Below are 21,954 nucleotides of genomic sequence, written 5' to 3' on the forward strand. Positions count from 1 at the left end.
AATAAGTCTGAAAAAAGCCACTCTTGAAACCAAAATTGGAGGGTTCAGCTGGGGCAGGGTAACCTAGCGCCTGAAACCACTTTTACTAATTAAGGTGTGTGGAAACAGCTGGAGGTGATTTGTTCACTGCAGTGGACCTAACCCTGCGAGGCTGTGAGTGTAATGGTGCTGGTGCCCAGCTTGGCTCTTCTGTGCAATACAAGGAGAGGACACGTTTACTGGAGGGAAAAAATACAAGTTCAGGAAGCTGTAAGTACGACACTCTGGAGATTAATGATAAAAACTGTCGTGTGTTTCAGTGAGAGGAAAGTAAGCAGGAAACAGAAGCCTAAATTAAGCTGCAGCTCCCTGGGCAAAATGCTAAGGCTATAAATACTCTGGCAGCATGTAGCGCAGGCAAGGCTGTGCTGGCTGCTCTTTGCTGCCCTTGAGTGTGTTGCTCGTGGCAATATCCTGCTCGACAAAACCGCACGGAGTATCCCTAAGGCACAAGGAGGCTGCAGGTGGGTCTAGCAGCAAGACTTTTAAATGTGCAGGTGACCGAGAAGGCTGCGCCCTGCTCAGCCTCTTCATTTCACGGCCTTGCAGGGTAGAAGTGGCGACGTTGTTTATGAGCATTTAGGTGTTCAGCTGGTGCCAGTGACGTTGGTTTTAAACAGCAGCTCTTCAAGGGAGCCAGGTCCCTACCCCAGACAACAGGCTCTTCTTAACGTCTGTGATCAAGCTCCTAAAAGCAGTCATGTCCCTGGCTCCCAGCACTCGTAGGCAGAGGGAAGCCAAGGTACGAGGATAAAAAGTGACGTGCTAACCCTGCAGGCGAGGGGACGAGCTGGGAGCAAAGCGATTCCCAGCCCTGGGCGAGGAGCTTCCCCGCGGCTGGCAGCCCAGGAGAGCTGGGGCTGTGCCAAGGTGCAGCGCTGCTCCACTGTCCCCATCCCCAGCAAGGCCCCTCAGACCCTGGACATCAGCTCCGAGGGATGTTGTATAGAAAACTGGGAAAGCCGTGCCTTGGTTGCTGGTATCTCTTTCGTATCATCAATGGACCTCAAAAGGGTCCATCATCCATGGACCCTTTTGTCACGGGAGAGCCAAGGTGCCACTCAAAGTCATCAATTCCCATGTTTTGTGGCGCTGGTTGATGACTTCTAGGTTATTTTTTTTACTGGGTCAGTGGAAACAGCTATACTACTAAATGCAGCCGATCTGCTTAGCAGCACAGCATTTCTTTCGAAGGATCCCAGCTGGCTGCTCCTGTGCCCTTTGGTGTATGGAAATGAAAAGTGCAATCCAACCTCTGGTTCAAATGGAAGATTTTCTCGACTCTGCAATAGCTGTACCCTAGGAGTAGTGCTGCAGTTTTTTTTCCCCCTCCCTGTGTAATGAAACTTTATTTCTATCATGAAAAGTTCAGGGCAGAAAGTTAACTAAGGCAGTGGCTTTAAAAGTTAAAAGTATCAGGAACTCAAACAGGAGACAGTGATGAGGGGTTTTTTAAATTATTTTCTTTAAAGCCTCTCTGTGGGAATTCATTTCCTGGTCTCATTACTTTAGTTCCAGACCTAAGTAACTCATTTGTATTCATGTCGGTCCAACGTATGCTTCTGTAAGTATTGCATGCAATTCAAACTAAACGGACAGTTAAACTAAAAATGATACTGAGCAAACCAGATTGCAAGTCACACGTATAGTCAGAAACATATCCCATTGCTAGGTCTGTTCTGTGCCATCAGTTGTGTTCTGCCTGGCTGTGATACTTTTCTTGGATTGCTTATACAAGAAGGTTGCTTTTTTGTTTCCACACGTGAATCCTTACGAGACTAGAACTGATATCCCAAGGATGTCAGTGCAAGTTCTGCTTCTTTCTCTGGCTGATAGATTAGACTGATTAGGTCAGGCTTTGCCTTGTGGGAAGGATACGTGCAGCTAGGGTGTGCAGTGCAGGCTCCTACCCTGAAATTTAAGGGCATTTGCTCAGAGCTTAGATCTATAGGGTATTGGCTAATCAGTCATGCTCCATCTCGAAGTCACTTATTTCTCATGTACCAGTTCCCCTCTGGGTGGGGAACCTTTAGAGGGGCTTAGATTATTTTGAGTGCTGCTGTGCCCATTTTTGTCACCCACTTGAGGGCTGCATTTAACCTCACCTATGTGCTTTCTTCCAAGCTGCAAGTCTGATTGCTGTAGAACAATGAGAAGGAAACTCGGGTTTCAACCCTAAGGTGGGATGAGCTTGTTTGCAAAGAGGAGACTGAATAAGTTGCCTGTGTGCATATTAAGGATTTGGGGGTTGTTTGAATTTTTTAACTTCAGTAAATGAATTCATTGAAGGAATGGAGCGGCATTTTCTCCTACTACTTGATCTGAATCTCACCTAATGAGACAACTTCCAATTTTACCCTTGTTTCGTTTTCTTTAATGTTATTGGACAAAATGTCATAGAGGTCCAGGATGGAAGGGGAGACCCATGCAGGACAGACAGGCCCTGAGGCAGGCTGTGGTCCAAACTCCTGCTTCACGCAGGTTCTCTTAGAGCAGGTTGCTCAGAGGCAGGCCCAGATGGGTTTTGAATACTTCTAAAGATAGAGGCTCCCCCATCACTCTAGACAACTTGTTCCAGTGTTTGACCATCCCCATTCCCCATGGTGTTTTCATACATAATATAAAATGCATACACATATATTTTATATATATACATATTTTATATATATATATATATATATATAAAATGTATGCATATGTGCAGTTATATCTAGTTAGACTTTTCCATGTCCCCGCTTGTGTCCATTGACTCTTGTCCTACTTGTTGATATGAGGAAGTTTCAATAGGCTGCTAGATGCCCAAATTAAAACCTTATTCCTATTTGTATCCTCAAATTCCTGCTCAAGATTACAGGTAGTTATGTATCTAATGATAAAAATATGCCACAATATCAGGCAGTTTTCTAAAACTGCCAACTACAGTGATTGAATAAAAGATGCAGTCACCGATGTGTTTTAGAATCTGATGGTATCAGCGTCTGGACAACTTCACATGCTCCTGACCCTGCTTGTAAGGAAGGGTGTCTTATATCCCTGTAGAGGATTGGGATCGCTGAGTAAAGTTCATTGTTGTGAAGAAAAATAGCGCCAAGCTTATCACCCTTGCACCAAAAAGCTTGTATCCCATATGCCTTAATAATGTAGTATGGGGGTTTATTCATACATACATAAACTGGTCTACAAAGCAGAGCCTTCTGAGTACCTCCTGCTGGGTAAGGTAACTTGAGGCATTTGCCTCTGGCATCTTTGCTGTGGACTAGCATTTTGGCTGAACTCTTTTGAGCTGTGTTGAGTTTGGTAAAGGGCATATGGAAAAGCCTCCTCTTCACCCTGCTGAGGCTGCCCAGCCCAGCAGCAATGTCGAGGAAAGGAGTAGGAGGGCTGGTAGGAGACCAGTACCCCAAATATACCCAAAACCTCATGTTCCTGCCATAGTGCAGTGGAAAGAAGCCCCAGCTGGCCAGATTGCCAAAAAAAATCAGCACTCTGCACATGGTTGTCTTAAATGTTAGCAGCTGAAGGGGGGGCTGTGCTGTGCTTCAGGTGGGCAGGATTTGTCATTACTCACTGTGGGATGGGACATGGGCTTTGCCATTGAACTCATTGGAGTCACAGCAGTGGTCATCAAATTTTACAGCCTAATCTTCTACTTGATAAATTTTAAGGGGTCCAGAGTGCGAGAGCTCTAGCAGTCAGCCCGCTGGCTGTTGTGGCTTTCTCACAGCTCAGGGATTTGGTGGAGTTGGGATGTTCTACTGAGGCACAGTAATTTTCACCCTCGCACAGCATGGTACTAGGCAAGGTAGTTCACCGGCAGGTATGACTGAACTCAGGGGTGATATTTTCCGGCGTAAAATATTTGCACATCAAATACATAAGGAAATCAAGCTCCGGAAGCCAGTGACCACAGCAAACAAGGTTGAAAGTCTTAGGGAAAACTTTCTAGGTCCCTCTGTCTGCTCATTCCCAGATGTGCTGGTGTCACTATCGTGGCTAAACTCTATACTGAATCTCATTCAGAAGTAAAACTTTTAATGAAAAAATACCTGTGGGTTTTGGCTGAGGAAAACACTAGCCTTTCTAGTATCAGATATCCAGAATCAACATCAAGGTTGCTGTTGCTTGGTCTACCAGGTCTTTTTTTCATTTCTGGAAAGGCGCCAGTGCTTTCTGGGTGTATCCCCCTGCAAATACAAGCAGCAGCTAAAGCAGTTATGGTTGAGTTAGGGTTATTTTCACCATTAGGGAGAAAGGTTAGAGCTGCAGTTGGAGTGGGGCTGGATGGGGACTGCCCAAGGGGAGGGTGGGCTGCAGAGACCTGGGCTGTGAGAAACTTTGTCAGGGCTGGGACTAGGGAAAAGTAACCAAAGTAAATACGTTGCTTCCCTCTTTGACCCTCACACACACAGCCCTTAATCACATTTGCTTCTAGGGGCAGAAGCATCCCTTTCTCCGAGCACAGTTTCCAGGTCCACAGCAATCATTAGCAATTTTGTTTAGTGTACACTTTGAAATGCATCTTCTATTCATTATTATCTTATTTTGAATAAAACGAGCATTTATGGATTTTGAAATCACAAGCCTTAATGATTTCTCTCTCCATGAGAATTCATTAGGCTTTATTTGATCGGCTACCTAATTCACTCTATGATCTTTCCAAACAGTAATTGTAACTGCATATCAGGAAAAACAGACTCCATGGACATGAGGGAAAATACCCTGGGTAGCGGTTTAGACACAGTTCTATTTTGTAAAATCAAAAATTGGAGACTAACAATTTAGGAGAATTGAAGCTGAAAGAAAGTCAAATCACTTTGCAAACCCGAGATAAATGAAAAGCCAATCTGAATATCAAATTGACCCTGTTCCAAGGGAGAATAATTTGGCATGATGTATTTGCCACCTCTAAATGTGTAGTTTACAGACAGATTAAGTGGTGTGCTTGAAAAAAAGGAACAGTAGGTGAATATAAAGTCATGAGGAAATAAGGGCCTTGATCCAAATGCAACCTGAGACTGTTTTGGAGCTGACACACTTCTGACTAGGGAAAGCAACACTGTAAGCCATAAGATTTCTTCCCTGACAGGAGTATTCCTTTGCTCAGAAATTATATAGCTATTGACACCGCTTTAGCACAGCAGCTCAGGGAAAGCATTAACGAGCACAGAGCAAAACGCATTGAGTGTAGTGAAACGAAGGGAAGAACACCCTGTGGAGGACAGGGAGCAAGTGAGGTATCTTGGCCTCAGTGATCTCAAAAAAACTGCTAACTGCTGTTAGTGTTTGTGTAGCCTGAGTTCCTCAAATGCTTGGAGTACCTGAATTCATCACCAAACCCACTGCCTTAGAGCCAGGACAGGAGCTGTTTCGCTCATGCAGTCTCCTTGCCAGGCTTCAATAATTAAGTAAATGTCCTTTTTTTTTTTTTTTTTTTTTTTTTTTAACCTCTTTCACCCTTTACTGTGTGCAGACCTCCCTGCTGGTGTTCGGCTTCTCCTGTGCTGTTCACGGCCCTGTTGAGCTAGGGGCAGCTTCGTGAAAAGCCGGTGCTTTTCCTGCGTTTTGCAGGGCACAGATGTGCGTGGTGCTAAAGCAGAAGCCCAAGTGGCAGGAATAGGAGTGCGAAATTGCGCTTGTTAGTTACCATTGAGTCTCAGGGGAGTTTTGCCACCAAATTCTGTTGAAATGAGAGCTTCAACTTTAAAAGTGCAGTTCGGAGGCTTTTTTTGTTGACTAAGCCAGCAAAGATCATATTTTAGTCTCTGAAAGGGCTACATTTGGGTGAAAACCATGCTGAATTATTTATTTTGTCATTAATGTCACACAAACAACAGAAAGAAGAATTAAATAGGCTGCAAAAGTGAACAGCGCAAAGGCAGATTTGAACAAATGGAATTTTTTTCTGCAATACGAGTCGCAGGCTGCAGCCTCCTAATGCATCCAGAAGAGGACACGAAGTGAATGGCAAATCAATGCAAAGGCTCACACCTGACTGACTGACAGCTTTTAAATAATGTAAAGGGCCCTTCAGCTCATGGCAGGGTTATATAATACATTAGCATTTAAGACCAGTAGCAGGTCACGCAGAGAAGCCGTTTGGAAGTTTTGACCTTGTAGCTGTGAAACTCAGAGGTGGAAAGAAACGTACCTGGAAAATGGGATGGACAGCTCAAATCGTGCCTGGGGAACGAAAAAAGGAAGAAGTCTCATCCTCTTGGCTTCACCAAACTAACGTGCTGTTGAACATCTGCCTTCAGCAAGCCCTAAAGGGCCTCGCTCCCCTCAGCATGAGGGCCTGACCTTCTCCATGATGCTCAGGGCATCAGGAGATGAGTCTTTTAATCTCCAGAGGGAAAAATGGCAAGTGGCAAGGCAGAGGTCACAACTGGTTGGTCAAAATCACATTTTACACACTGAGCTTCCCATGGATGGGGCACTCTGGGTGCCAAGGGCTAGCCCATGGGACAGTGCAGGGGGCCACAAGGGTGTGAGCCTGGGATTTAAACTTTGGGTGCTTTCTGCTGATTTCTGCATTCTTAACTTGGTGGACAGCGCTGCTGAGTATCCGAAGCAAGAGTCAGCAAGAACCACGTGCGACTGTTAAATGCACAAAGCTGAGCGCAGCCTAGTGCAAGACAGACTTTGGGTTAAAATAGGGGATCAGCTAAAAAGTAATCACCAAAAATGATGCAGAGCCCTTTCATAGGCGTTTCCTTGTCCTCCTATAACAAACAGGGAAATGATACTAAAATACTTTTTCGTACCTAGAAAAAGACCGTCTTGATAAATGGTTATGTGAATACAAGCAGAATGAAGTCAGGCAGCTGGATGAATGAAATTGGAAGTTATATTTAGCAAATATGGTATAGATTACTCACATTCTCCCCCTGCTTTTGCAAATCTATGGGTAATTGTATACTGTCTTCAGATATGTGCACACACACTCATGTGAGCGCTCTCTCTCTCTCTCATCAAATTACGAAGTGTCTGAATTTTGTATTTCTGACCTCAGAAAGTGGTCAGAAATGGACCACTGATTTTATCCATTCGGTGTGCTCAAGGAAAAAAGAAGCTCTAATGAAAAGTGTATAGATGTCTGCAAACCAGACAGATAAACGTATCTTCTCCTTGTTCATTACAGGTAAACTTTTGTATTAGTTTCACTAGATAACATTGAGGAGTGTAGGCAAATTCTTTATCTGGTTTTAACCCTGGAACTATTACTCAGTTTTAAGAAACTGTAACTTTTCCGCTTGTGGAGAAGTTGCTCATAGAAAGCGGCACCTGAAGATGTTTGTTCTTGAGGCTTCACATTAAATATGAAAAATCTAGGTAAGGTAAAAGTCTGCAAATATATAATTTTTATATATATATACATATTTCTGTACTTGATGGCTCCCTTTACTACTTTGCTTTCATACTGTTGTGGGCACAACTGAATGTACAGCAACTTTTCAGAGAGGCCTAAGGACAGTGGAATACTACTTATTTTACTCAATCTTCTAAATTACTGATGGAGCTCTAAAATGTCTTCCACATCTTTTAGCCTTTCCTCTCCTTCATTAAACCTCAGATGTATACAGTTAGATTGCTATTTACCTTTCTGTTTTGTCATTTGTAAAGTGAGGACAAGTATCCTGAAAAATATGTAGTGATAATTAGAATAATAATAGTAATTATATGGTTTTGAGACACAATCATAATAAGGTAAAACTTCAGCTATAAAACTTCTGTTTATTCAATTCTTCCCTCCTTTAATGGATAACATTTAAGGGAACTGTATCAGAAATATATTTGGATTTTTAAGAAGCTGAGACCTCATTTATGCTATGACAAAAAACAACAGCCTGTAGGAAGAAAAAATTAACTTCTCATGTAATTTTAGGGAGGATATGCCTGTCAGTTCATGAAGGTCAGAAGTGTGTGTTCTGGCATGTCAGACAGTCTGTGGCAGGCTGGGGATTTATACGGAAGACTTCTCAGAATAAGCGATATACACTAATAGTTGGTTGTAGCCTTTCAAAGGGCACGTCAATCGAAAGTGATTCCTGATAGATGGGAATGGGATAATGGAAGCTGTTGCACATATTCACAACAATGGATAAAATTCTGCTCTATTTTGTTCATGAATGCTGTAAAAATGTAAGAGGCGGGCAGAATTTAGCCCACAAATCTCCCTTTCCCTGGATTTTGTTACTAATATCATCAGAGAATTAAAATGTATTATTTTCTCAGAATTAATTTTAACTAAGATTGCTAAGGAGATGAACAGACACTTTCCTATCTTTTTTTTTTTGTTTGTTTGTTTTCTCTGAATTCAGAATTTGTATAAACCTGGAGACAAAAACTCACCAACCTGCTATTCCTACAGCCCCCTAATCTGACAACACCATTTCCTTCAGTCTATTTAGGCAGTCCTCTGGCTTTCTGACAGAGCTACGAAAAGTCTCTCCCCTTTTCCCAGGCTTTCTTCTCTTACACCTGCCACCCACTAGCCTCCTCGCTTGATCCATTTTTCCCAGTCGGATGCTTGAAGTCAGCACTCGATTTTGATGCCTTTAGGCCACGGCATAGACAGTTCTCCACCGCCAGCACTTTGCTTACTGAGTCTCTTGACCTTTTCAGCAACCCTGCGCTTGATGGGAAGAACCAGCAGATGAGAATAGCAGGAGGGTCCCTTCGAACTACCTGGCTGGAAATCGAGAGCAGCTGCATTTACTTTAACAATTAATTTAATGCAGTAATGTGGAAGTCTTTCCACCAGCAGCTGTCTCTTACTGGATTTAATTGACTGGATCTCATTGTTACTTATTGTGCTGTTAATTTCTGTCATTTACAAATATTACTAGTAGTTACTTTCATGGGCTTAAATTTTTTCCCCTAAATTATGGATGAAGATGCAGAGTAGCACTGGGCCAGGATACAGCCCTCAGAGACCTGTTGATGAGGATTTCATAAATTAGCATTGTATTCTAAGAGCTGTCATTCAGTCGTTTTTGCTGAGAATTACGGCATGTGCTGATTTGGTTCTGACTCACAAACTTGCAGGCAGAATAGCGGCATGACAGAGTTGCTCAGTTTTTGAATAAGATGTCATGAAGGCGTATCCTCCAGAATAAAGACCAGGAAATTTGTATCACTCGGTCTATATGTACCACCCCATTAAAACTTGTTAAAATAAAAATTCCTAGCAGGTCAATTAACCAGTCTGCTAGAAAACTTGGTATCTTGTAAGCTCTGGAGTGGCTTTATTGCAATTAAAAGAAAGGCCATGTTTAGCTGAACACCTTTAAAAATAGATTGAAATTTTTATATATTGAGTTCTTCAGACATAAACACATGAGCAAAGCTGATGGCGAGGGTGTAAGAAGCTAGTGCCCTTGGAAAGAGCCTGCCCCGCTCCTTTTGTGGGGTCACTGCTCAGGTGGGCTTGGCCGAGCAGAACCTGCCCTGGCACCTCCGCCAATTCCTTGAAAAATTGGCCAGTTTGGTTAAGTCAATCATCTTCAGGCACTAAATCCACCAGGCTCGCAGTGAAGTGGGGGCACATCTCCTGGTCTAGTAACCTCTGAGGAAGTTGTGCGAACACCCAGCTGCAGTGGGGCAGCACGCGGTGAAGCTTCAAGGCAAGAATATTATCATAGTCCAGATTAAGGCAGTCAGGATGGCATCACCGAGGGCAGTCCAATTATTTTGTTTTTACATCTATGTAAACGAAAGCAGTTTGAAGCTCAGCCTGGAACATCAGTTCCTTAAAACACTTAAAATATGCTGTACTGACCGATCTCCGTTAACTGTGAAAGAGGGGGTTGGCTGCATCACAGAGGGTGAAGTGACTGCAGGTTTTGATCTTGATAAGGCTTTGTTGCTTCTCTGACTAATTACTCAGTATTTATACAGCAATTTATTTTTTCTATCCAATAGAAAAGCCTGTTTGCCATAGCAACCCCAATGGTGATATTCTGCTTTTGAGCTACAAAGCACCTTTTAGCAGATGCACATCAATACATAAGGTGAAGTTTGGAAACTGTTAGTATTTTATAGGAAAAAAAGTCTGCTGTACAATAAGATGCCAAATAGAGACAATAAGGCATACTATGAGCACATTAACCAACATTCCTCTGTAATCGTCTCCAGTAACGCTTTGATTTCAGTTGTTGTTTTCCCTTTCTTTTAGCTATAAAAGTACTTTTGTTCAAAAAAAAAAAAATCTTCCTGAGGAAGAAAATAATACAGATACGGGCAGGCAGATATCACGGTATTTTTAGACTAGTGTTTGAGGAAAACATTGTTACCAGTGCCCAAAACAACCCAAGGCAAGAATGAATCCATGTTTTCCTTAAGGAACAGAAGGACAGCAGGATCTCGGACAGAAACCAGGGATATTCTGCACCAGCAGCTTGTATCTTCTCACACAATGTTTCTGTTTAGTCACTTGCCCCAAAGCCTTTGAAGAAAACTGTGGAGCATTTAATCTGAAATTCAATTGCACTTGCCCATGTTTCAACAAGGATGGCTGAGAGTGGCTCTTAACTTGCTTTTTCCCGCAGCTCTTAAGTGGTAGAAAATGCAGCTCCCATCTCGTGGTCAGCGGGAGACTTGGGCTGCTTCTAGTTGGAGTTATTAGGGGTGGCAAGGAATGAACCAGCAAGAGCAAGGGTACGCTTGGCTGCCTCTGGACTAGTTGATGGACCCAAGAACTGGACCCCATGTCACCCTGTCCCCTCCTCCTTATCTCCTACCCACCCATAAAACCTGCTGGTAGCAATTCCTGCCTCTTCCAGTGAGTGCTGAACACGTAATCCTGGCTCAGTTAGGCCGGCTGGTGCCGATGCATCGGAGCGACTTGCTCGCGCAGACAGAACTCGTGGTGTCTGACCTCCTCTGGACAGTGCTACAAAGGGTGGCAGAGGTAGGCAGCTGTGCAATTTTTATGTAATTTGGAGAACACGATTCTGCCACCAAGTAGTTTTCCACCCTTACAATTTAAGAGCCAGCTTGAAAGGGGGGAGGGTTGTTTAGAAAATGAAGAAGAGAAAAGCAGGAAATCAAACGTCATTTTGCACAACCACAGGAGTTTGTTACCTCCTCTGGCCTGACCCTGCTCCCTTTAAAATCAGCTCACGTTTCCTCATGGTTTCTCAGGAGAGCCCTCGATATATTTACCCTTTCCCTGGAAAGCCTTTGAACGGTTTCTAGGCTGCTCGCAGCTGTGGCACCTGCGGCAGGTTCGTGGCGGCGTGCATAGATCTGCATTGGTCTTTTGGGGCAGCATGCCAAACCCAAAAAGCTCTTGGACTCGCAACCAACTACTGCGATGCTCAGAGAGCTCAGCTCAAGCCTGAGAAATACTGATAGGCATATGAAAGTGGAAGCAAACCTAGCTCATATAAATGACTGTCAAAACAGCGCGTTTTGCCTAAAATTTGAACAATGCCATTGATTTGAGTGGACAAAGCTTTTCATGGTAGTATTAGAAAGTTCTCATTCCTTTGGGGTTAACTAAGGGCACAAAGGACATGATTGCTTTAAATTTTCAAATAAGAGAATAGGAGAAAGGACAGTAAGATTTTCATTTTATTTTACTTTTTTAAAGAAAGCTCTGAGTATCAATGTCTTTGGAAGACATGGCCAGAAAAGCTCTGAAGCAAATTATAATCCAGTAATTGGTGGCTTTCTGCATCACCTGTTCTGTTTCTTGAAGCAGCAAATTTGCCTTTGCATCTCAGTTTAGAGAGAACCTCAGGGTCCCACCTGCAGTTCGTAACCACGAGTAACAGCAGCAGAGGATGGCAGTGCAATGGCATCTCCTTGGGCAGGATGGGCAATGGACCTTATGCAAAGTCTTCTTGGATATTCTGGTGCAAAAAAAAAAAGAAGATCTCCCCCTCCCCCCCCCCCATTTCATTTGCTGCTAGCACATAAAGCTTACACAATGTAATGCAGTGTTCAGAAGGGGTTAGACAGCTCACCAAGTTATATTTAATGAAGTAAAGCAAAGGTTAGGGTATGGTTTAAGTGGAGATTGAAGGGAAATTAGCATCAGGTAAGTCCTGCTTAGCAGAGAGCCTTCTTTGCTGTATTGGAGACTGGTACATTTCATTTTCTAGGTATTGGGAATCATGAGAGTAAAGTTAAGGCTCAGGGAAGGTACTAGCATGACAACCTGCAATTACAGAGGCCAATACTCTTGGTTACAACTGATATTGAGAAGGGCATGCTGGCTTTAATAGGACTGATGCTGGTAGAGTTATCTGGATATATTTTATGTTACAGCTGTTTGAGATGGCAGGCATGAGTTTTGGCTAGGTTGAGAAAGGCTGAATAACACAAATTTCTGCAACACAGGTTTTTCTTTTGGTAAAAGGCAAGAGGGAGCAGGGTATGAGGGAATGATAGAAGTTATAATAAAAAGGTAAGTATGAATGAAAAAACAGAAGCAAAACCCAAGCACCATATTGCATTTGCACAGTGAATCTGCCAAATCAATTCCAGACTGAATTGAACAGCTTCTTCTTGTGGTTGAAACTATTTTGAAAACTACTCTTTTTTCTCCTGCACACATCCATGCTCTGACTGAAAATCTCCAGGAAAACTGAGGTACTAAATAAACAGGCTGTTGGCTTCTGCTGGGATTCTGTATGGTGCTTTTTAAACCTTATTTTCCTCAAGAGAAAGCCCTTGAATGCTATTTTGGCTGCTGCTGTCTCTCCCTCTCTTTCTCCCCATCACTGGGGACATTTGCTTGGTGGAGGTGGCAGAGCTTCCAAGACTTCGGGGTTTTCCTTTTGTGTGCAGTATGTGAAATAGTTGCTCTCTTCTGCTTGACGTCCCCGTGGGGCAGCAGGAGGGTTGTCAGCAAGTGCCTTGTCCTCCCTCTGTGAAGGACCATGGGGCCCAAAAGCAGCTGGAGAATGAGAAGGGCTAGGGCAAAACATCCTCGGTCGGCTGGTTGGGGTCAGGGTTAGGTTTGAGGTGAGGATCAGGTCCCCCAATGCCATAGGATGGTGATGTCCTACCAGAGATTGGTGGGGGATGAAGGGTTGAGGACTCCTGATGTGCCTGTATCATGTGCTGTAGATCTTCCCAGCTGTCCCAAAGCTGTAGGCTATTTTTGTGGTAATGAGAACTACACGGGAGCCAGCTGAGCCGCAAGGAGGATGCAGCTGATATTGGAACCACTTTGAGAAAAACCATGCTTTCCTCCACCCTGGCGATTTGGGACTGTGCAACAGGCTATGCTGTGCAATTTTACCATGTAATAAAAATGTGTGGCCCTGGTGAACGTCTCTTTCTTGGCGCTCCTTGGTGCTCACTGCAGGGATTGCGAGTTGGTATTTCCGAGGCACCCTTCATCACAGCTCTTTGGGTCCCACACAGGACAGTGACGGGCCTGTTGCCCGAGCCCTCCTCTGCCTGGGCTCCCGCAGGTCCCTCTTCAAACTCCTGCATACTTTGTTCTCCGTATGGGAAAAGTAATGTTTTGTGACAAAGGTAGAGCTTCATGACAGTAGAAGCAGAAATTACTCTCCTTTCTGACTTCCTTCAAGGAAAATCCTTCAGATCTAACCCTCCAGAGCTTGAAATCAATGCCAGAGTTAAGCCACGTGGCTTGGCTATTTGGATAAAATAGCCTGGTTTTGATTAGGTAGGGAATCAGAGGATAAAAGGATTTCTTTTTCTCAGAATTGAACATGAAATAGCAATGTAAAAAGGGGGATCAGATAGCTAACGCCAATATCTTCTCCCTGAGGCTTTCTTTCAGTTTCTCTGCAGCACATAGACTTAAAAGAGACTTACTCCAGTTTCTGAAGGTTGCTGAGTTGGCAAAGGGAGAAAAGAAAAAACATAGTTCACAGCTGCAGCCTTGCAGGAAACCACGGTAGCAACCTGCCATCCTTGGGAGTCATAACTGATAACGCTTCGGTGTCCTTATGCTTGTTGGCCTTGATCTAAATTATCTGCCAGCATGCCTAAAACGTAACGGTGCAATACGGTCATTTTAGCGCATCCCTCCTCTCCCAGCACTCAGGAAAGCAGCACGGACAGAGGTGGAGGAGAAACACTTCCTCACTCGGGTTTGCTCTGATGGGCTGATCCTCTTCAGCTGGCTGAGCTGCACGCTCCAGTTTCCTCGTCAGCCGCTTGACTACAGCAAGACCGAAAGGCTGACACATCTATTTTTATACACCTGCAGGCATACATTTGCTTCTTCTGCCAATTTATAACATACGGCACACTTGGAGAATAACTCTCGTACCTTAGGAAAAGATGAGGCTGCCCTTGAGGAGGGGGTGGTCATGGAGAGGTGGCTCTGAGCTTGCCGTGGGGCCGGTCCCAGCAGCTGCCACCCCGCCGCGGGGCTGTGGGAACTTCGGGCAAGGCAGCTTGCTTTGAGCCCTCGACCTTGCCTCTCCAGGCTACAACTTGTTATGCGGGCTATCTGAAATGTATTGAAAGAAACAGCAGAAATAGCCTCACAGATGTAACAAAAAATGAGTAGAAAAATGAAGAATTCTCTTAAAGGAAAAAAAAAAAAAAAAAAAGAACAGAGGAAGACTCAGATTTCTTGCCAAATGTAATTGGTCAATTTTCATTAAAAGGAAAAGCTGTTCTATCAAAAGATGAGCATAGAATTAACATTTGCCCTCTAAAAACATATCTTTCAATTTGCATGCTACTTTGGACTGCTTATTTTTCCCCTCTTAAATTTTTGTGAAATTCTAGACTCACTGGGCTCACATAAAATTGTATTATACGTGGGTCCCCAAAATCCTAAGTTTGACTTGAAGAAAGAGGACTTGCATGCTACTGCAGATTTCCTGATTGCTGATTTGCAAAATATCATATGCAATAAATGATTTGGAGAGAAGCCACATTCCCCCTGACAAAATAAAAAAGGGGAAAAGGCAAGTTTTCTCAGCCCAGAGAAAAACGAGGATGTGGAAATCCTAACGGCACCAGTAACAGAAGTTGCATAACGATAGGCAGCTCAGCGCCTGGAACTGGCGATACTGAGGTGTCCCTGTGCTGGGGTGACGCGGGGGGCTCGGCAGGCGCTTGCCGAGGTGCCGGGGGCTCTGGAGCGCCCTGGGACAGCGCTGGCCCCATGCTTGCTGGGGCTGGTTTCTTCTGTCGGGGCGCTGCGTGAGAGAGCAAGCGCTGCCTGCTTCCTGGGTGCGATTCCTCTCCCCGGGGACGTAACAACTTCTGCTGGGAAGAGCGGCTGGATTTGCAGTGATTGTGACACTGCGTTCGAATCAAAGCTACAGAGCTAAGAAATATAAAGATCTCCCTGCCGTTGCTTTCCACAGGAGTGGATTTTTCCCTTATGTAACTGTCCCACACCTTTGCAAAGCTTTTCTGAGCAGATAGGCAATTGCTCTCTCACTAGCATAATGCATTTTTAATGAGCTCTTCTACAAAGACCCCAAGGTAGCTCGAAAGCCTTAAGCAAAGGCCAGGATTTTTTTTTTATTATTGTATCTGTAATTTTTTTTTTCACAGCATGGAAAGAAATGTGTTACAGCTCAGAGCAATAGCGGCAGGATGATCCTGGGTGAACAGAAGATGAATCAGTGTGTAAGCAGTTCCTTTAAGAGTAAAAAAGGTGTTAAATTAGTCAAGACTTACACTGCTTTGAAGCTTGCAGGCATGACACTTTCAGTGTTTTTATTACATTTTTTTTTGTATTTGAGTTACTGCTTAGTCAAGTAGATAGTGTCAAGTCCTGATAAAGCAAACTCCGACATCTTAGAGTCAAATGATGATATAATGCGACATATGTAACCTGTGAGTTGTTTCTTTTTTCTTTTTATTCATTTAGAATATATTTTAATACATCTGAGACTCCAGCCACAAAGCTATTACTGCAGTTTAAAAACAAGCTTAGGTAGTTACTTAATTAATTCAAAATGACTGCAAAAGATGAAGACAATTTATGATTTCCAGAGCCCTAGAAGCAAGATAGGCTGTATTTTAAGCAAAAGAAATTTTGCTGTAATATGCTTCATCTTTTTCTCCATTCTGATGAAAAATCAAATGATTGTGATAGTGTTTCAGATGAGATGTTGCCTTTTCAGGTTGCATAATTTCAGCTGTATATCACAAAGTGTAATGTTTTATCCTGCTGTCTTGCTTAGGAAAATCTATTCTTGCCTAAATTATTTCTGTGCCACATCATCTTGAAGTATTTCAAAACAAAGTGACATGAAAAGCTCATCCTGAAATGTTTGGCTTCTGTGCTATAGACTTCTAAGCTCTCATCTCTATAGGATACGAGCACCTTCCAGTAGCACATTAAGCGGTATGACTAACATCTGTCACGTTTGGTTTGCTTTCTCATTTTGCTCTCGTGGGAAAATCATGTGCAGTGGCATGCCTGGTTTAGGTTAGGCTTTCCTGATCAGGATTGGTTTGTCTTTAAGAAAGATGCATTCTCCTGAATTTAAGTGAGAAAAGGGAAGATCAAAGATGCAAAGATGCTCCTGGAGGAGCATGCAGAAGGGTCTGTGGATGTCATGTGGGGTGTCCATCAGCTTTCTCAGGCCAGCCCTGAGGAGCTGCTGACTGTGCTGGAGGCAGTGGAGAAAGAGGGGAGAGGTGGTGGTGCCAGGCACCCCAGGGAAGGGGATGGAGGTGCAAAGCAGCATCCCCACACTGTGCTAGTTTGGTGCTGTCACTCCCTAAGGAGCAGCAGGAGAGAACTTCAGTTTCAAGAGCCCAAAACACGGGCTCTGATGCATGGACCCCAGTCCCTTCTGCTAACTCAGATGTCAGCCATTACGCTTTATCTGTATTGCTAACCATTTTGATTGCTCACCATTAAGTCATCAAATGAGATGAGAGGAGCTCATTTCAGAGATCTACACCACCTATTACAAATGCAACTGTTTCAGATGAGGCTCATTTTGCATTGGAATTTAACAACACCAAATAGACTGGATGGGGTCACAAGTAGTTTAGTTGTAGTGAAAGTAAACTCAATTTGCCAAAGATCTGAGGAGTTTTGATGGAGTCAGTGCTAAACCGCTGTTGTTATTTGTCTTTGCTCCACTGGAGAAGTGACTGGTTTTCCAACTGCATGCAGGCAAACTAATGCGTCGGTGCTCTCACCTCCACAGTCAAAGTCTGTCTTCTCTTGTACAGAAGTCACAGTTCAGTCCCTTGTAGATGACGGTCAGATGACATTGGCATTGTTTTACTGTAAAATGACACAATGCACAAATTAATATAGGCTCATTACTATGCTGCCCTACTAAATAAGCTGGACACAAATTACAAGCACCTTTTGTTCTTTTCAATATCTCAGACACAGCTGCAAATACGTGCTATTCATGTAACAGAATACAGGCATTCAGATGAGCATTTTCTGATCAGTTCTGCAAAAGAAACTGTGTATTTGGAATTAGGGAACTGATTTACCTAAAACCAGGAGATTCCAGCTTCCTAAAACCTCTGTGCAATTTTCCAAAGCCAGCATTTTCTTGCTTGAAACCAAGAAGTTCTAGCCAGGACCAATAGTTTTATTAGCATTTTTAATGTGTGTTATTTCTCAGAAAAAGTGTAATGAGTGGATAGCTTGAGATGATTGATGTTACTGTTTCAACATAGTTATGAGGAAGAATGGTAACATCTTTAGGTGTATAGCAGAAGAAGGAGGCTTCCAAGAGCAGACAATTTTTAAAGGGAGGAAGGAGAAGATAGAACTGATTATAAGGCTTTGTACAGACAGGGTTTGGGATTAAATTTACAGAATAAGTTGTGGTGGATGCATTCACACTGAATGCAAGATCTGGATTAATGCCCTAGCTGTGAAGCTCTCCTATTTAAAAAACTGCAAATGTTTTCTAACTCAGCATTCCTCCACAGGCTTCCACCTTCTGCCCCATGTCTCAGTCTGGCTTCACCTTTGGAGGGCACAGGAAAGGTGCCCTCCGTAGTTCTCTGCATTCCTCATTCAGGTGTCAGCTCCATGTTTCAAGAGATGTTTTGCATCACTCACAGAGCTTGAATTTGTTCCCTTGGGGTGAGTCCTGCTGCTCACCTCCTTATACAGGAGCAGAAGAGCGCTGCGGGCCTGAACCATGACGAGCACGGGCTACCTCTGCAAAACGCTGCAGAGCGCATTGCAGAGCGTGCTTTACTGTATTGTAGATGAGGAACGGTTAAAAGCCAGTTGACTGACTGTTGATTGACTAATACTTCTAATCAAAACTGCTCCTTGAAGAGCAGCAAACTCTTAGCCACTTGTGATGAGCACCAAATTCTCTTTCAAACTCTTCTACAGCTTTAAACGTTTCTCATATACTCTTATCTACAGCGTTTTCAGGTATGAGTTGTTTCTGCTGCTATTTGCTACTGAAGAGTCTGGTTCTTCAGGCCAGGGGGAATTTTGTTATTGACTACTGTGAAGGCAGGTACAGGCTTCAAAATGTGTGGTTTTGTTTCTTTTTCCAGATAATCCTTATTGGTAGTAAAGGCAGCTGAAATTGGCAAACAGAAAATAATAAGAGGAGAATCACGTGTCCTTTGAACGTGATTATGCTATCAGAAGCACACTGGCGTAATGAAGGGATAATTACTAACTATGCAGAGTTCTGTTTGCACAGATTTATGATGGGTAGGCATGGAAGCATGCAGGTTGTCACTGATCAGGGAAAAATCTTCAGCAGGCACAAAACTTAAATTCTGATAGAAATGTGCCAGTATAACTTCAACTCAGTCATCTGAGTCCAAGTCTGTGTTTTCTGCAGGACTAAATTCTCTGGCCAGTAGCAAATACACAGCACGGAGCTTCACAAGCAATGCCCAGTGATTGTATTTCTTCGTGGTAGCAAAAGAGGCAAGGCAGCAGGTACTAAAATACCAAGAGCTTAAAATCAAGCGGTTGCAAAATTAGAAGGCTCATTCTGCCACTGAACAGATTTGAAGCTCAGGGGCTTGGGACCCACACTTCTCTGCATGCCCAAAACCTGATTTCAAATGTGTCATTAGCACTGGACACCCCTTGGCAGTCAAAAAATGCCTCTTGCTCTCGTTATACAGGTTAAAGTCACTGAGGATGACTATTCTCAATGATTCAAGCATGTACATCCATGGATTATGGATTTCCTCCAGATTTTGTGGCTGTTATGCTAATTACTGTTCTAGGTGGCTATGAGTTAATTAGTAAGCTATGTGTTTAAGGCTGCACCATAGCTGTACGTAAATAAATCATTACTGAACAGATAGATATAATGTATTTGATATAATGTAAGAGAGCCAAAGCTCTCTTTGGCTTTCAGAGAGCAAATAACACATTTGTATTGTTAGTGAAATTAGGTAGTTCCTACATTAATTGGGCCTCACCTGGCTTTAGGATGGTGGGCTGATCTGGAGTCATTAATTTGTCACAGTCTGATCTTCCTTTCCTTTGCTTTCAGGCCAGCCTGTGCATCATGATATATGATGATCTTTCTAAGATGCAGATCTAAGACGGAACCTGTTTGGCTTTGGACAGCTGGAAAAGGTGATACAAAGCAAGAAAGGCCTCCTGTTGGTAAGGTACCACGAATATCTTCTGACCCTGAGTAGCAGTCCTGTGTCTCTCAAAGGATTTCTTCCTGCTTTTAACCCTTCAAGTGGCTTTAGTGCACAGATGACCTCTGCTAGGTGAAGCATGAAGGATAAGGCAGCTAGGATGTGGATGGCAGGCATCCCTGCCGGCACGTGGCAGATTGAGGTCATATGTCACTGCCACGCAGGATGCAAAGCATGCATCTTTTGCTCCCACCACCTAACCCGCAAGTTCTTCGCTTTGGAGCACCCGTTTCCGCTGTCGGTGCATCAGTATTTGAGTGTGCCGACCTCCCGTTCCTCTCCCCTGCCGAGGTGAGGCCGGGCTGCAGGGCCACATCCTCTGCCACAGAGTGGGTGCGGGCGCCAAGGACCACGCAGGAGGCAGAGCGGGCCAGTGCAGTGACTACTACAGTGTCCTCCCCGGTGCTCGGCACAGCGGTGGCTCCACCGAGAGCGCCCCGCGCGGGCTCGCACCTCGTGTACGTGCCGCTTGCAGGGCGCGTGGCAGTGCTGATCACCGCAGGGAGGCTCCTTCGGACACGCAGAACGTCCTGAACGACAACGGGCTCAGCGCGAAGGCCAGCCCGCAGGCACGTGGTGCCACCGCCACGTAGCCCTTTGCCCTTCATATGTTTTACTGCTTTCTTTCTCATCTACTGCTTCAAGAGCACGAAGCGGGTAGCCTGGTGCCCTGTGGTTCCTGGAAAAACCCTGCTTGCGAAGCTCTTGGTCAGCTCTTGGTCTTGGTCTTGGTCAGACCGGTGGATGTGCCTCGCAAGGCAGAGAGCGGCACAGACTGGGTGATGTCTCCCGGGGGCCCACCGCCCCGAGGACGTCTCGCTTGCAGACCCTTCGTGCTGCGGAGTCCTGCCCCGCTTTTGACGTGAAGGGGAAGTTTCCCACTGCCAATGCAGCTTCAAGACTTCCCTGTTTGTGGGCAGGTTTGTACCATATAAGATTTGATTCATTCTCTGCTGCTAGGGTCATGTAACACCAGAAGTTACCTTACAGATGTGATATAGAGGATTTTGTGGTGTTAAATTCTGTCCTGCCCAATATATTTATTGGATCAGGGCTCCACTCAGCACCTAGAAACATAGTTGAGGAGTATTACCACAGCTGATAATTTCAGCAGTGCTTATGAGCCTTCAAATTGAGTCTTTTCTCTCACTGGAATCATCAGTTTGCTTCAGCATATCCTTTTTTATTCATGCACTCCCCCCCACACACGCATAGACCTCACAGAGATTTTCATGCATTTAAATGAAAAAGCAGAACAGTTCCCTTTACTTGTTCACATTATGCAGCATTGCCCTTGTCTGTACTTTATCCTATTTCAGAGCTGCCATGAAAACAAACTCTACTTAAAAAAAAAAAAAAAAAAGTCATTAAAGAAGTGTGCATCCTATCAGCCTTCTCTCTTGGCTCCTTCTCTTACTGTATGTGTAGAGAGAAATTACTTCTCTTGCTTGCCCTCCTCCTTCAGGTTGTTTCCCTTCTCTCCTAACTGTGATCCAGTACATCCATGGCTCCCCAGAGTGCTCTGATATGTTCCAGCTGCCCAATGAACCCCTGCTCCCTTCTCCCCCACACAGGTAGTATTTACTGTTCCAAAATCACATCACTGTTTTCTAAAGCATTTTTATGTTTTCTTCCTCAACTATTCCAGAAGTGGAATTTCTCTTTTTACAAAAAAAAAAAAAAAAAAAAATCTGTCCTGTGAAGCACTGTATGCTGCTAGAACACCCCCTTTTCTTCATCCACCTGAGTACACCTGGATGAAGTAAGCATTGCAGCAGTTTTCTTCATTACTGCTGCAATATCTGATCTTTTTTAGATCATTTCTTCCTGTCTTTTACATCACTGGAGCAGCTTTTGAGCTTTTGAGAAAGGTTTAGCCTTCAATATGGCAGAGAGGATTAGAAACACACACATCAAAAAAAATCTTTTGCCAAGTATGACTGCCAGAGCAGAGCACACTTTGTCACTTTCCTATTGCTGCATACTGTCCATGGAAAAGAAGTCCTCTTTAGCAGGCTAAACGTGGAGAAAGTGCATCCAGCTCAGGGGGTTCCTGGACTAAAATCACTGGAAGTAGAGGGAATGTCAGCAGGAAGTATCATTTGTGCTTGCTCTTGGCATGTGCGTATGGCTCTTGTTACCAGTTCACCTGAGGGACAAGCAAAAATCCACCTCAAACACCCCTAAAAACCCTCCTTGAAAGGGAAAATAACACAATAAGGAGAAAAAACTAATGACTGTGACAGACAGCAGGTGGAAACATGATGGGTAAGACTCAAAGGGCAAAATGCAAATTGCTCCTGCAGAACAAGTGCAAATCTTGTTTTTGCTATA

This window comes from Rhea pennata, chromosome 3, assembly GCF_028389875.1.
Source record: "Rhea pennata isolate bPtePen1 chromosome 3, bPtePen1.pri, whole genome shotgun sequence".
Lineage (NCBI taxonomy): Eukaryota > Metazoa > Chordata > Aves > Rheiformes > Rheidae > Rhea > Rhea pennata.